Source organism: Trachypithecus francoisi, unplaced genomic scaffold (genome assembly GCF_009764315.1).
Source record: "Trachypithecus francoisi isolate TF-2019V2 unplaced genomic scaffold, Tfra_2.0 Contig01440, whole genome shotgun sequence".
In the NCBI taxonomy this organism is placed as follows: Eukaryota; Metazoa; Chordata; class Mammalia; order Primates; family Cercopithecidae; genus Trachypithecus; species Trachypithecus francoisi.
Window position 1 is genome coordinate 26,909,023 of NW_022681431.1, and position 14,837 is coordinate 26,923,859.

Here is a 14,837-nt window from a genome sequence, read left to right on the forward strand (position 1 = left end):
AAGGCTTCTGCCCACAACTGATTTGCTATCTGGTTCAGTCAGAACTTGAACACAAGAAGAAATCAGTCACACAGGGCAGCAGATAATTGTGGGCTAAATGTTTCCAAGCTTAAGCAGGCCTTGTGGATTTGAGAGTCCTCTTCCAGCTTTATGCAGATGGCCTTCATTTTCACTCCTTGCCCGAAGCCCTGTATTTTTCTTTTCTTTTCTTTTTTTTAAATTCAAATAGTGGCAATCATGTGCTACAAGATAAACAAGGTGATGCCCTTTGCATCTCCCTACTCTCGTGTCCATAGCAATTTGCCAGCCTATTTTTCAGAACCCCCCAAAGGAATTATTGGGCTGGCTGTGCACAGTGGCTCACACCTGTAATCCCAGCACTTTAGGAGGCTGAGGCAGGTGGACCACCTGAGGTGAGGAGTTCGAGACCAGCCTGGCCAACTCGGTGAAACCCCGTCTCTACTAAAAATACAAAATTAGCCAGGCATGGTGGCACATGCCTGCAATCCCAGCTACTTGGGAGGCTGAGGCAGGAGAATCGCTTGAACCTGAAAGGCAGAGGTTGCAGTGAGCCAAGATTGCACCATTGCACTCCAACTTGGGTGACAGGACGAGACTCTGTCTCAAAAAATAAAAATAAAAGAACATAAAAGGGATTATTAGGCCTAGCAGATCCCAAATACTGCCAGAATGAGGCCAGAATTTCCCAGGATTGAGCTCCCACTCCCCACCCCGCAGGCATTGAGTCATGTGTCTTCAGGAGGGAGCATTTGGCTACACCTTTGGGGATATCGAGGAAATCACGATGCCCAGTTGTCCACAGCTCTTAGGAATCTGAGCTTCTCCGGGTTTGTCCGTAGACATGGGGAGAGGAGTCTTTTGGTGCCCTGACTCTGAGAACTTTGACCTTTAATTGTGAAGTCCTGGGCCCCCATCATCTCTCTCCCAAAGGGAGTGTTTGAGGATATGGCAACCGCGGCATTAACAGATGATTCTAGGAAGAAGAGGAAAAGGCCTGTTCTATAAATAAATGTACTGTTCCTGAATGAGGCACTGTCCTCCTCCCTACTCCCACCCAATCACCCTTGTGACTCGTTCAGAGCAGAGCAGAGCAACCCCGAGCCAAGGATTAGTGCGATCACAAGGTCAACAATAGATACCCTCTCCATAAATACTCCTGGAGAGCTTTAGTCATTGACTAGGAGCCAGGAGTGGGGGAATAAGAAGAAGGGTAGGGAGAGAGCTGGAAGTCTGTAGGGCTAGCTTGAAACATCTACAGTTGCTTGTTTGTTTGTTTAAAGAAGCCCGAATTCCTTCTGAATGTGAAAGTCTCTGGAGGGCGTGGAGAAGGGAGGGGACATGGGCTTCAAGGAAGGGACACTGGGAGAGATGGACGATCCCCAGAGAAGGACTCTTGTTTTTAGGGTGGTTAGCTTTATCCTCAGAGCACAGATCTGCCCCTAAAATCTTTGTTAAAAGAAACCCAAGAGCTGGCTGGGTGCAGTGGCTCATGCCTATAATCCCAGCACTTTGGGAGGCCAAGGCAGGTGGATCACCTGAGATCAGGAGTTTGTGACCAGCCTGGCCAATATGGTGATACCTCGTCCCTACTAAAATACAAAAATTAGTTAGGCGTGGTTGTGGGCACCTATAATCCCAGCTACTCGGAAGGCTGAGGCAGGAGAATGGCTTGAACCCAAGAAATGGAGGTTGTAGTGAGCCAAGATAGCACCACTTACACTCCAGCCTGGGTGACAGAGCAAGACTCCATCTCAAAAAAAAAAAAAAAAAAAAAAAAAAGAAAAGAAAGAAACCCAAGAGCTGGTACCACCAGCAATTTTAGAATCTCTTTTGTTATATCTTCAGGAAGCAGGAAGAGAGAGCAAGGCTCCTGCATTGATCTAAAGCTGGGAAACAGTTTAATATCTAACCTTTTTGGATATGAAGACCAATGAAGCCAAGTGATAATCTGTTGGAGGGGCCTGTTCTGCAGGTTCTGAGGACCCCGGGGGATCTTCAAGTCCTCACTCTCTTTTTGGGCATGAACATTTGGGTGTTGCAGGCAGATAAAAGTGGTGGGGGAATGTGATCAAGAGATGGGAAGCTGCGTGTAGGAGCATGCTGCCCACCAGCATTGCACCTAAATAAAGAAGGCCACGATGTGCTGTGACAGTGCCACAGAACTGATAGTCTGCATTTTCACCAGGCAGAGGGGAGGACAGGGGGTGGGTCGGCTTTACTGTCACCAGCAGAGACAACTTCCAGAGCAGTTTGGATGAATCATCTGGTGCACACGCACACTCAACATTTTAAAATATGGATGATGGGGCTGGGGAGGCGCCAACTCACAAAAGCTGACTGTTGGGTACATAATTTTTTGGACCTGGTGTGTCTAATTCCATCTTCAATTATTGATTATTTTGATCCCTTTCAAGTGAAACTTTAAGTGACTTATCTAAAGATAGGCTACTGCTAAGCTGATGTTGGAAGGAGGTAAAAACCTAAGTTATTTAAGATGATGTGGCTAATGTAAGCGGCCATTCAGAAAACAAATTAGCTAATTGGTTGTGGTCACAATGTTATTAACATCAGATGCTACTAACATCTTTGTTTTACCTTTTTAAAAAATTTTGAGAGACAGTGTCTCACTGTGCTGCCCAGGTTGGTCTTGAACTCCTGGCCTCAAGAGATCCTCCTGCCTCAGCCTCCCAAGTTGCTGAGATTACAGGCATAAGCCGCTGTGTCTGGCTGTTTTTTTTTTTTTTTTTAATCAAAGTTTGGGGTGAGGCATGGTGGCTTACACTTGTAATCCCAATGCTTTGGGAGGCCAAGGCAGGAGGACTGCTTAAGACCGGGAGTTGGAGACCAACCTGGGCAACATAGTGAGACCTCTACAGAAAATTTAAAAATTAGCTAGGCCTGGTGGCTCACACCTTGTAGTTCCAGCTACCCAGGAGGCTGAGGCCAGAGGATCGCTTAGGCCCAGGAGTTCGAGGTTACAGTGAACTATGATTGCACCACTGCATTCCAGCCTGGGCAACAGTGCAAGACCTTGTCTCAAAAATAAAAAAAATAAATAAAAAGAAAACCAAGGTTTAGGTTCAGAGTTCCAGGGTGAATTTGTGTTTACAATTGATATTCAGAGTAAAAATTCACTGTCCCTTGGTCCCCATGTTGGAGAAAGGGCCTTAGGTGGACAATAGATCTGACAAATGGTGCCATGTCTTATCCCCAGAAACGAAAAGCCACTGAATTAAATTCCTTATTTGTCTTTGGAGACACAGGTTCTACTTCTGCAGAAAAGATGAAAGAAGATTCTGGCCAAGCAAAGAATGTCAGAAACTCTTACGAGATCCAGAGGTCAAAGGCTAGCTAAACATAGCTGTAAAGGACTTTTTTGTGTGTGCACTTGGAGCTATGTGAAGATGGGCTCTACAAGAGGTGATAGTTAATCAATATTAATGCCTTGCTGTGATCTAAAAGGCTAAAACTTGCTAAGTCAGTCCAGCCACAGATGTTTTGCACAAGATTGCTATGTACAATGAACTCCATGGGCCCCTGCTCTGGAAACACCATGTCCTCTGTATTAGATTAGTGAGCCAAGACATAAATATACAGAAAGCTAAAAAAATAACAAAACAAAAAGTCAGCTGAAATTTTTGACCATTAAGTAAGGCGAAACACTGACTTAACCTTCACCAAGAAGCTGCATTTTGGGCTGGGCGCCATGGCTCACCCCTATAATCCCGCTACTTTAAGAGGCTGAGGAGGGGCTGGGCATGGTGGCTTACACCTGTAATCCCAACATTTTGGGAAGCCAAGGCAGGCCAGTTTACTTGAGGTCAGGAATTCAAGACCAGCCTGGCCAACATGGAGAAACCCTACCTCTACTAAAAATACAAAAGTTAGCTGGGCATGGTGGTGGGCCCCTGTAATCCCAGCTACTCAAGAGGCCGAGGCATAAGAATCGCTTGAATCTGGGAGATGGAAGTTGCAGTGAGCTGAGATCACGCCACCACACTTCAGCCTGGGCGACAAAGTAAGACTCTGTCTCAAAAAAAAAAAAAAAAAACGTTGAGGGAGGATCACTTGAGACCAGGAATTTGAGACCAGCCTGGGCAGCATAGTGAGACCCTATCTCCACAAAAAGTAAAATTAAATTAAAAAAACAAAAGAAGTTGTCGTTTGCTTGTTGCTTAAGACCAAATGAAATCACCACAATTAGGATTTATGAAAAGAAGGGCCATCACGGTTTATAGGTTGATTTAAAGTTTTCACATCTTTCTTCAGAAATTGGTCATGGTCACATCTCATCCGAGCTGCAACCAGCTGCCCTCTTCTAACTTGTGCTGCTTGTGACGCAGGCGCAGGCAATGACATCCACTTGGCAAAGCTTCTGAATCAGCCGTGTCCAGAGAGCGCGGGAACTTAGCACCACTGGTCTTTGGCATGGGGAACACATCTGCCTTCATTTGTCCTGATCATGACTTTTTTCAGTAAGAACTCATGCAACAGTAATCAGTGACGGCAGTTCTCAAACCTGGAGAGCAGAAGTGCACAGACTGGCCTTAGATGTATTTCCCTGGCCACCTCTTCACTACTCTGGGCCACTTCTGCCCCGCTTTCTTCCGAGCAACAGATGCTGAAAAGGCAGGAAGGGCACTCATTCTGAAGGTATTTCTCAGCACACGGCAAGTCATTTGATAGACAGCAGAGAAACCACTTTGAGCACTTGGCAGGGTCATTTTCTGATTCTTTTTCTTTTTTTCAGTAACCCTTAACATCTGGTAATTTTTGGATTCTCTTTTGCTTCATCCTCATTTGTGGCCCAGTCCATGATAAGCAGACTCAAGCTGGTAGGAGCCATGCATTAACCTTCAATATCAAGGTCAAGAGACCTTGAAAAACATCTGTAGCTTTTGCTGCCTGTAACGTACCGTCCAGCGCTTGATTATATAACTCAAGTTTATCTTCTAATTATGTCTTGCCTATCAATGTGTCAATTAACAAACATCAGTTGGTGCCTTCTATGGACAGAGTCATGATTTCTGTTCCCTAGAGGTAGGAAACAAGTTATTTACTTTTTTATTTCCCCCCACCTACACTCCACAGTGCAGAGCACTTACCTGGAAATTATTTGAAATTTTCAAATAGGGTCTCACTCTGTTGCCCAGGCTCCAATGCAGTGACAATCATGGCTCACTGCATCCTCAACCTCCTGGGCTCAAGCAGTCCTCCCACCTCAGCTCCCTGAGTAGCTGGGTCTACAGGCACGCCATCACACCCAGCTAATTTTTAATTTTCTTTTTTTCTTTTTTTTTGCTGGCGGGAAAGGGTCTCATTTTGTTGCCAGGCTGGAGTGCAGTGGCACAATCTCGGCTCACTGCAACCTCCACCTTCCGGGTTCAAGTGATTCTCCTGCCTCAGCCTCCTGAGTAGCTAGGACTACAGGTACGTGCCACCATGCCCAGCTAATTTTTGTATTTTTAGTAGAGATGGGGTTTCACCATGTTGGCCAGGATGGTCTTGATTTCCTGACCTCATGATCCACCTGTCTCGGCCTGCCAAAGTGCTGGGATTACAGGTGTGAGTCTCTGCACCCGGACATTTTAAAATTTTTTTGTGGAGATGTGGTCTTGCTATGTTGCCCAGGCTCATCTTGAACTCCTGGCCTGAAAAGTTCCTTCTACTTCAGCCTCCCAAATTGCTGGGATTACAGGTGCAAGCCACCAGGTCCAGCTTTAGCAGGAATTATGAAGTGACAGATTCTGTCTCTGACAGTCCTGCTTCAAGCAGCTAATGCATCCCCTGGTACCATCTGTGACTGGATGAGGACGGTGGAAATGGTGCGGACACTGTAGAATGATGAGAGGTGGCTAACAAGTAAATAGGCTTCAAAACAGCTTGAGCCCCATAGATATTTTTACTTGCTTAAACTCCTTCCAAGTTCCCTCCTTGCCAATGGGGCTCAGCGTGTGGATGTAGCTTATGTTGGGAATACTGGCAGCTCAAAGACAGAGATCTGCTATCAAGTCTCAACTGATATGTTCATTAAAATCCTCACGTCTGTAATCTTAGCACTTTGGGAGGCCGAGGCAGGTGAATCACTAGGTCAGGAGTTCGAGACCAGCCTGGCCAACATGGTGAAACCCCATCTCTACTAAAAATACAAAAAAAAAAAAAAATTAGCTGGGCGTAGTGGCAGGTGCCTGTAATCTCACCTACTCAGGAGGCTGAGGCAGGAGAATCACATGAATCTGGGAGGTGGAGGTTGCAGTGAGCCGAGATCACGCCACTGCACTCCAGCCCGGGTGAGAGTAAGACTCCGTATCAAAAAAAAAAAAAAAGAAAGAAATTCTCACTGAGCTTCAAGCATCTGGTTTCCTGTTCCTTTGGCAGAACTATCATGTGTAATCTAAATATGCAAAACGGGGGAAATCCGTTCTTTTTACACAATAAAGTACTCCCAGCTCTGTGCTCGTTGGTTGGGAATAAATATGAGTAACAAAGGGTCATGTGTGAACAGGGAGAGATGCATGTAAACCGACACGTGCTGCCAAACATTGAGGATGCAGAGGAGGGAATCGTCCGTTTAAAACAAATTTTTTTTTTTTTTTTGGGATGGGGGTCTCACTATGTTGCCTATGCTGGCCTCCAACCCCTGGGCCCTAGCTATCCTCCTCCCTCAGCCTGCCAAGTAACCAGGGTTACAGACATGAGCCACCATGCCCTGTGGGAACAGTCCATTCTATCGCGGGGGCATTAGGAAAGATGAGGTGACATTTGACCTTTGGCTTGCAGGATGTGTAGATTTTTGTTTGAGGATGGATGGTGTAGGGAATGCTGTACCCAGAGAAATGCATCCTGAGAAAAGTCATGGCAGAACCCATGAGGCAACCTGGGAGTTGCTTGGCATGGCTGGGCAAAGGGGATAAAGGGGATAAAGAGACACAGGGAAAAATAAGGATGGAGCGAAACATAGGGCAAGAACATTCAGGGCCTTGTAGGCCAAGCTAAGCAGTTTAGGTGTTAACAGCAGACAAACGGGAGCCACTGGAAATTTTTAAAACCCAGAGAGACATGATCATATACTTGTCCTGGAAAGATCAACCTTGAAGTCATGCTGAAGGACTGAAGAGATAAGGAAGGCCCAGGGAGACAGGTCACCCTCCTGATTAACACTTTTCAACAGCTTAAGGTAAAATCCAGACTTCTGGCCGGGCACGATGGCTCACACCTGGAATCCCAGCCCTTTGGGAGGCCAGGTGGGTGGATCACTTGAGGCCAGGAGTTCAAGACCAGCCTGGGCAACATGGTGAAACTCCATCTCTACTAAAAAAAAAAAAAAAATTAGCCAGGTGTGGTGGTGCACACCTGTAATCCCAGCTACTCGGGAGGCTAAGGCATGAGAATTGCTTGAACCTGGGTGACAAAGTGAGACTCTGTCTCAAAAAAAAAAATATATATATATATATATTTGTGTGTGTGTGTATATATGTGTGTGTGTATATTAAAAAATTATTACATATATACATACATATATATGTATACGCATATATATACATATACACACACACACACACACAAAAGCCCAGGCGCGGTGGCTCACTCCTGTAATCCCAGCACTTTGGGAGGCCAAGGTGGGCGGATCACGAGGTCAGGAGATTAAGACCATCCTGGCCAACATGGTGAAACCCCATTTCTACTAAAAATATAAAAATTAGCTGGGTGTGGTGGTGCGTGCCTGTAGTCCCAGCTACTCGGGAGGCTGAGGAAGGAGAATCGCTTGAACCCGGCAGGTGGAGGTTGCAGTAAGCCGAGATGGCACCACTGTACTCCAGTCTGGCGACGGAGCAACACTCCATCTCAAAATAAATAAATAAATAAATAATAAATAAATAAATAACAAAAAAAGATCCAGACTTCTCATTGTTGCCCAGAAGGGCCCTGCCCACTTCTCCATGCCACCTGGTTCTGCTTTTCCTCTTAGAGCAATATGGCAGCCAAAGCCCCTCCAATATGGCGAGCTCTTTTCACCTCAGAGCCTTGCATTTGCTTGCTGTTTCTCTTTCTTGGAGTGTTTGTCTTTGAGCTCTCTCCGCAACTGTTTCTTCTTAAGTAGTTTCTCAGTCTTAATTTTAATTTCCCCTTCTTCAAGCAAACGGTATATTCTTTATATTACTCTAACACACTCCCATAAACATGGGATTCTTTTGTTTGATTATTGTCTTTCGTACCCGCAAGCTTCACAAGGGAAGTATTCATTCTTATCTTATTCACCAACATGTCCCCAGAGCCTGAATGAGTGAATGACCCAAACAAGGCCTAACAGGAGCCTGAACTAAGATGAAGAAGAGCTGGGAGCAGGGAGGAGGAGATGCAAGGGGTGTAGGCAGTGGGAATCGATACGGCTCGATGACTAATTGGCTGTGGGTGGTGAGAGAGAAGGAGTGACAATGACATTTCGGTTCCTGGATTGAATGACAGAGTGGAAGTTATGTCTTTATTATAGAGACAGGGAATGTAAGAGAGAGAAGTTTATGAGGCAAAGTCAACAAGATGAGTTTTAGTTATATTAGGTTTGGGGCATTCGGAGGTAGAAGACCAGCGTGGAATTCGATACGGGAATGTAGAGAGAAGTAGAGAGGCTCAAGCTGCAGACACGTACTCAGGAGCTGTCCACATGCACGATGATTGAAGTCAAAGGAAAGATATCCATCAAAGGAGGATGGAAAGAGTATGGGTGCAAAGGAGAGGAGGCATGAATGCAGTTTCTTTCTGCGAATGCATCTCTCTGATGGATACAAGGGACATTGAGCTGCAGGGATCTGCTGGCCTTCCCCGGGCCTCCTAGGGATAGCTTGCTCCCAGGCTGACTAGATGAGAACCTATCATGGCAGAGCTCAGAGAAGAGCATATAGAAAGCCAAGCGGGGGACATCTGCCCTTGCCTGTCCTCTCTGAGAAAAAGACAAAGGGTTTCAGTCACACTGGGACCAATCAAAGAATGACATCCAGGCCAAGTGTAGTGAGTCATGCCTGTAATTCCAGCACTTTGGGAGGCTGAGGCAGGAAGATTACTTAAGCTCAGAAGTTTGAGATCAGTCTGGGCAACCCAGTGAGAGCTCATCCCTACAAATATTTAAAAAAATTAGCTGGGCATGGTGTATGCACCTGTGATCCCAGCTACTCTGGAGGCTGGGTGGGAGGATTGGATGAGCCCAGGAGGTGGAGGCTGCAGTGAGCTATAATCATGCCACTGCCCTCCAGCCTGGGCAACAGAGTAAGACCCTGTCTCAAAATAATAATAATGAAAAAACAGAGTAAGACCCTGTCTCGAAAAACAAAAAACAAACAAATAAAAAGAAGGCATGATGTGCAGAACATCTTTTAACCTGCTGCACTGAACATGGGGATATGTGGGTAGGAATGTTATCAATACAGTTGGTGCGCTTGAGGCCAAGAACCACATCCTCAGTCCAAACAATACTGTTTCCTTTCAGAAGTCTACTCTCTGTGAGTACATTCATACAGGTCCACTTATGGAGTGCCCTATTTTACTTGCTTATTTAAATAAGTTGTATTTCAAATAACAACTCTTTAATAGAGAAAGGAGAATATAAATAATAATAATCATCTTCTAAAACAGTACTACAATGGGCTTTTTTTCCTCCTAGTTTTTTCCACCGACCACAGGCTTTATAAACCATAGTCAAAATCACATGTATGTGTGTGTGTATATAAAATGTATCTTGTGGCCAGGCATGGTGGCTCATGCCTGTAATCTCAGCACTTTGGGAGGCCGAGTGGATCATTTCAGTTCAGGAATTTGAGACCAGCCTGGCCAACATGGTGGAACCCCACCTCTACTAAAAAATACAAAAATTAGCCAGGTGTGGTTGCGGGTGCCTGTAATCCCAGCTACTCGAGAGGAGACTAAGGCAGGAGAATGGCTTGAACCTGGGAGGTGGAGGTTGCAGTGAGCCGAGATCGTGCCACTGCACTTCAGCCTGGGCAACGAAGCAAGACACTATCTCAAAAAAATAATAAAATAAAATAAAATGTGTCTTGCTTTTTAAAAATAACCCAGATGACAACATATAATTTTTCAAAATTATTTTATTTTTATTAATTATTATGGTACATCATAGTTATACATATTTATGGGGTACATATGATGTTTTCTATTTTAGAGATAGGATCTTGCTATGTTGTCCAGGCTGGTCTCAAACTCCTGGTCTCAAGTGATCCTCTTCCTTCAGCCTCCCAAGTAGATGAGACTGCAAGTGAGAGGCACTGTGCCTGGCATCTAGCTTTTTTTGGCTAAATATTATCTTATAAGCAGTTTTTTCCATACAGCCTCAGCATTTTATGACTGTATGATACTCTTTTCCCAATTGTTGAACATTTAGGACATTTCTAATTGTTCTCTATTTTAAATATATGTAATTATTTTAAAAATCATCTATTAGTTTGCTAGGGCCACCATAACAAAGTACAATAGACCTAGGTGGCTTAGGCAACAGAATTTTTTTTTTCTCACTGTCTGGAGGCTGGAAATCCAAGATCAGGGTGGGAGCAGGGTTGGTTTCTGCCCAGGCTCCTCTCCTGGGCTTGCCATTGGCCACCTTCTCCCTGTGTCTGCACTGTCTTTCCTCTGTATTTGGGCATCCCTGGTGTTTCTTTGTGTGTTCAGATTTCCTCTCTTTTTTTTTTTTTTTTTTTTTTTTTTTGAGGCGGAGTCTCGCTCTGTCGCCTGGACTGGAGTACAGTGGCCGGATCTCAGCTCACTGCAAGCTCCGCCTCCCGGGTTTACGCCATTCTCCTGCCTCAGCCTCCTGAGTAGCTGGGACTACAGGCGCCCGCCACCTCGCCCGGCTAGTTTTTGTATTTTTAGTAGAGACGGGGTTTCACCGTGTTAGCCAGGATGGTCTCGATCTCCTGACCTCGTGATCCGCCCGTCTCGGCCTCCCAAAGTGCTGGGATTACAGGCTTGAGCCACCGCGCCCGGCCCAGATTTCCTCTTCTTATATAAACACTGCTCAGATTGAATTAGGGCCCATTTTAATAGACTCTGTTTAACTCCATCATCTCTATAAAGGCCCTACTTCCAAATACAGTCAATTTTGAGTTACTGGGGTTAGGGTTTTAACATGTGAATTAGGGGTTACGGGGAGGCATAATTCAGTCCTATAACACATTATGTTCAATTTTTTCTCACTTGCAATTTTAGATCATTTTCTTTGGATAGATTTCCAGAGTGGTAATCACTGGGCCAAATGATAAAAATATTTTAAGGCTCTTGAAAACTGCTTTTCCAAAGAATATAACAATTGGTACCACAGCAGCCTGATCAATTTTTTTTTTTTTTAAATAAGTAAATGGGCTGGGTGTGGTGGCTCACACCTATAATCTCAGCACTTTCAGAGGCCCAGGCAGGCGGATCACTTGAAGTCAGGAGTTTGGGACCAGCCTGGCTAACATGGCGAAACCCCGTCTCTATTAAAAATATGAAAATAAGCTGGGCGTGGTAGCGGGTGCCTGTAATGCCAGCTACTCGGGAGGCTGAGACAGGAGAATCGCTTGAACCTGGGAGGCAGAGGTTGCAGTGAGCTGAGATCACGCCACTGCACTCCAGCCTGGGCAACAGAGTGAGACTCTGTCTCAAAAAACAAGCAAGCAAGCAAGCAAGCAAACAAACAAACAAAAAACAAAGAAAAAAAATAAAACCAAATTTGTGAGCACCGCCTTCATCAAGAAAAGGGCAAGGAGAAACAAAGTCATGAAAAGCTTGAACTGAATCTGTCCCAGGGCACCAAAAATTCTGCTTCCTATGGAGGTCTTGGAAATGCCTTTTTTTTTTTCTTTTTTCAAAGACAGGTTCTCACTGTGTCACCCAGGCTGGAATGCAGTGGTGCAGTCATAGCTCACTGCAGACTCCAACTCCTGAGCTCAAGTGATCCTCCACCTCACTCTCCCAAGTAGATGGGACTACAGGTGTGGAATCACGCCTGATAAACTTTTAAAATTTTTTGTAGAGTGGGAGTGTTGCTACAGTGCCCAGGTTGGCCTCAAACTCCTGGGCTCAAGTGATCCTCCCTTCTAGGCTGCCCAAAGCAGTGGGATTACAAGTGTGAGCTACCTTGCCTGGCTGTTGAAATGCATCTTTATTAAAAATCAAAATATAACCAGGAAACAGAAAGTGAGTATATGAATGGTGAAATTGTTACATATCCTACCTCATGCCATTCTTACTAGTTGAGTATTGTCTTTTACTGAAAAGCAACTCATGCCAGCATCAACAAGAACTTTTTTTTTCTTTTTTTGTTTTGAAACGGAGTTTCGCTCTTGTTGCCCAGGCTGGAGTGCAATGGTGCGATCTTGGCTCACTGCAACGTCTGCCCCCCGGGTTCAAGTGATTCTCCTGCCTCAGCCTCCCAAGTAGCTGGGATTACAGGCACCCACCATCATGCCCAGCTAACTTTTTGTATTTTTAGTAGAGACGGGGTTTCATCATGTTGGCCAGGCTGGTCTGGAATTCCTGACCTCAGGTGATCCACCCGCCTTGGCCTCCCAAAAGTGTTGGAAGTGAGCCACTGTGCCTGGCCTAACAAGAGCTTTAAGTATGGCAAACTTGTATCTTTCAGGTGTAAAATTAACTCAGCATGATAATTCCTGGCCACTATCTACCTCACAGCTTCAAACAGTTTTTTCAAGAACTAGGCATGCAGAAATAAATGGTGGATTTTATTGAAACCTAAAGGCATTTTTGAATGACATTATTACCAGCCATTAATTGGTTCAGAACCTTTGTAATTTTTATTTAACTTGAGTTGTCTTTTTTTTTTACCATGCTTTTTTCAATGCATTGCTCAGTATTTTTTAAGTTTCATGAACGCATGTTTAGTTCATTAGATTCCATGACCATGTAATATTTTGATGCAATGTTTTGCAAATGAAGTTGCATTTTCAGAGCAGTTCTGTATGTTCTGTGATACCATCTTTTCAAAGAGAAACCTTTAAAACCTAAAAAACAAAACTGCCCCAAACCATAGAAAACTCGTAAGTGTGCGGTCCTTTTTCTTGTTCTCATTTTTTTCCCTTTCCTTTTTCTTGTCAATAATAAACATTTACCAGAGTCTACAGATGCTAGCTAAGGAATGGCTGAGATGGGGTGGAAATAGATCGGAGGCAGGTGTCCAGGGTGATTGAGGGTAGGGTGGTTACATCTACAGATCCTGGTTATATTTTAACTTTTAATAAAGATGCATTTCAACAGCCAAAGTGGCTGCCACCTGTAATCTCATCACTTTGGGCAGCCCAGGAGGGAGGATTGCAAACTCCCAGGAGTTTGAGGCTAGCTTGGGCAACAGGCTTTTTCAGAAAGGAAAATCACGTGTCACCCGGAGGACCATGGGAGGGATCATGTGGGTGAGTTAGTGAGAAGGAAAATAATACACACATACACACACACACAAAGGGGTGGGGTAGAGGAGAGAGGGAGAGGGAGAGGGGAGAGAGAGAGAGAGAGATTGAGAGAGAGAGAGAGAGAGAGAGACTCAGAGTCTCTGAACTTGCTAAGTTGTTAAAACTGTCTTTGAAACAGGAACTTGCCTTGGCTCCCGTGAACTGAAGAGCACAGATCTCGCCGTCCTCTTTCTCGCAATCACCTTGCCTTTTAAAGCTGTTGCTGGAGGTAACTTCCCCTGGCTAGGGAGGAGCTGCTTTGTTGTTCAGAGACAGTCATTCTTCCAAAACCAGGGGTGGGGTAAGTGGAGGCTGCAGACCCTCAGGGGATCCCTTTGGGACGGGGGAGGGAGGATTGGGGGGGGATCCCTGGGAGGGATCTTGTCACTTTGGTTATCCTAAGAACCATATATTTTGAGGTGGGGATCCGAACTCCCCTTATATTAAGAAGAAAAGGTGGGGGTAGGGTGCAGACATTTTGCCAAATTACAGATGGAGCCAACTAGAACCAGAACAATTCCCAAAGGAGGTCCTCCCACACCCACAGGAAGGCCAAAAAAAGGCTTGAAATTCAAATTATTTTTGGTGCTTGGGAGATGAGAGGGGGTGAGAGAGGGCAGCAGCAGTGAATGGGAACTGAAGGGGGAAGAAAAAACCAGAAGGCTTGGTTAGTATCATTCCAATGAAACAGGTCAGGAGAGCACCAAGGACTCTCAGACATGTAGTTGGACTTGGAATACTTTTATTATGTGTCTACAGGGTAGACTGTAAAGGAGAATATTCACACATTTTACATAAATGTAGTTTCTGCTGTAAAGAAACTGCTGCTCTCCCTCCTTTTTTTTTTAGCCTGTGTTTCTGGGATGACAGGACAGAGATGTCCTGTCTATTTCTCTCTGCACCTCTCAAATCCCTTACCTCACCCAAGTTTCCTCCAGGAGCCTTCTTCCCTTCATGAGCTTTGGCAGTTTTGTTGTTTTGTCTGCTTATATTTTGCTTTGAGTAAGAAGGAAGAAAAAAAGATAGTGGGGTGGGGTAGAAATGGAGCACCCTGTGAGAGGCGAGAAAGCAGTACGCCCATTTGAGAATTGGGTGGAGGGAAAGGGAAAAGACCTTTAGAAAAGAACTGTCTCCTTTTTCTTTTTATTTATTTATTTTTTGAGGCAGGGTCTCACTCTGTCGCCCAGGCTGAAGCGTGGTGGTGTGATCTTGGCTCACTGCAACCTCTACCTCCTGGGTTCATGCCATTCTCCTGCCTCAGGCCTCAAAGTAGCTGGGACTACAGGTGTGAGCCACCATGCCTGGCTAATTTTTTGGTTTTTTGTAGGGACGGGTTTTCACCATGTTGCCCAGGGTGGTTTCAAACTCCTG

At 45.0% G+C, this 14,837-nt stretch overlaps 1 protein-coding gene across 1 annotated transcript in view; it reads left to right on the top strand.

The window, feature by feature from the left end:
• The first annotated feature begins 13,646 nt into the window (after nt 1-13,646).
• Nucleotides 13,647-14,837, top strand: part of PLEKHA2 (pleckstrin homology domain containing A2) — a 94,094-nt gene continuing 92,903 nt past the window's right edge. Inside the window, exon 1 of the mRNA XM_033231650.1 lies at nt 13,647-13,767. The gene's annotated coding sequence lies outside the window, so the exon portion shown is untranslated. The remainder of the gene's footprint in view (nt 13,768-14,837) is intronic.